This window comes from Seriola lalandi, unplaced genomic scaffold (genome assembly GCF_002814215.2).
Source record: "Seriola lalandi dorsalis isolate HSWRI2012SDOR001 ecotype SW California unplaced genomic scaffold, Sedor1 jcf7180001978267, whole genome shotgun sequence".
NCBI lineage: Eukaryota > Metazoa > Chordata > Actinopteri > Carangiformes > Carangidae > Seriola > Seriola lalandi.
The window spans coordinates 1-1220 of record NW_019448933.1 but is presented as its reverse complement, the minus strand read 5'-3'; the positions used below and the strand labels follow the sequence as shown (position 1 = coordinate 1220).

Here is a 1220-nt window from a genome sequence, read left to right as displayed (position 1 = left end):
ACTTTACTGTATTGTCTGTTGTATTTAAAGCATCACGCATAAGGCTGCAACTGACCATTATTCTCGTTATAAATCAGTAAAGTGTTTTGTCCAACGAGCAGCGGAAACCCCAATTATTCAATTTACTATTAAGACCAAGATAAGGAGTCACAGCGCTTGCATTAGTGTAACATGACCTGGATTGTAATAGAGCTGACTTGTTTGAGAAAGAAGTAACTATTAAAAGCACAGTTATGGTGCATGACGTTGGTGAGCAGACTGAATCTATCTCCAGAGGAAATCAATTTGACTCTGACCTGTCGCTGGATTGGTCTTGCTCTGTATATTGATCTGTTGTTGTGTCTGTAGGTCAGTAATGGGGTGGTGCTTGTATAGTTGCTAACCACAGCTGTTTGTCTGCATGTACAGGAAAAGCTTCAAGGTCGACAATCTACTGTTCAAAGTGGAAAAGATGAGGGATGAACAGGAGACTCACAGGTAAACACTCAGTCCTCCATGACCCACTGACGTTGTTGTTGTTGTTGTTGTTGTTAAAGATGTTTCTCCAGATTGTTTCGGAAGCTTTTTGACCTTAACAAAATACAACTCTGCAGGGAATGAATATGTGTAATGACCTCGAATTTCACAAATTGCTAAAACTGTGGACACATTCAGTACCTCTGTCAAAGCTGCACAATTTTTTCAAAGGATATTCAATAGTCTGTCACCAGCTTGTCAAAGTAAGACTGTATTCTAAATATGGGAAACTTGAATATATCAGCAAAGGTGTTTGTAGTTTCAATCACTATTTTCTGCCATATAAATCATGCTTCACAAACAGCACAAGCACTCAACATCAAAACAGCGTGCCTCTAATGAAGACAGAAAGACAAAATATATCGCCACCGGTTTAAAAGATTTGAAGGAAACATTTCTTCTGTTTTCCCACAGCTTGGCCTCCAATCTGCAGCTCACCTTTACTGGTTTCTTCCACAAAGCTGGTAAGTTTGTCCTTCTTCCTTTGGCATTTTCAGATAAAGTCTTTCCTCTGATTCAGTGTGACTAACAGGAAGTCTTTTGTCCTGGTTTGTGTTGTCGTGTTCAGGGAAGCCTTCTCAGGATTGTGAGAATGAGCAGAACTCTGTGTCGCTGGAGGTGCTGCTGGTCAAAGTCTGCCACAAGAAGAGGAAGGTGTGTGTGATGATCATGTGCTACTTCATCACTACTCACATGAAAATTTT

General features: G+C 40.2%; 1 long non-coding RNA gene across 1 annotated transcript; it reads left to right on the top strand.

Moving 5' to 3' along the window:
* The first annotated feature begins 115 nt into the window (after nt 1-115).
* LOC111657882 (uncharacterized) lies at nt 116-1185 on the top strand. The gene is made up of 3 exons (XR_002760956.2): nt 116-477; nt 931-980; nt 1085-1185. It is a non-coding gene; the product is annotated as an uncharacterized LOC111657882 (long non-coding RNA).
* The last annotated feature ends 35 nt before the right edge of the window (nt 1186-1220 follow it).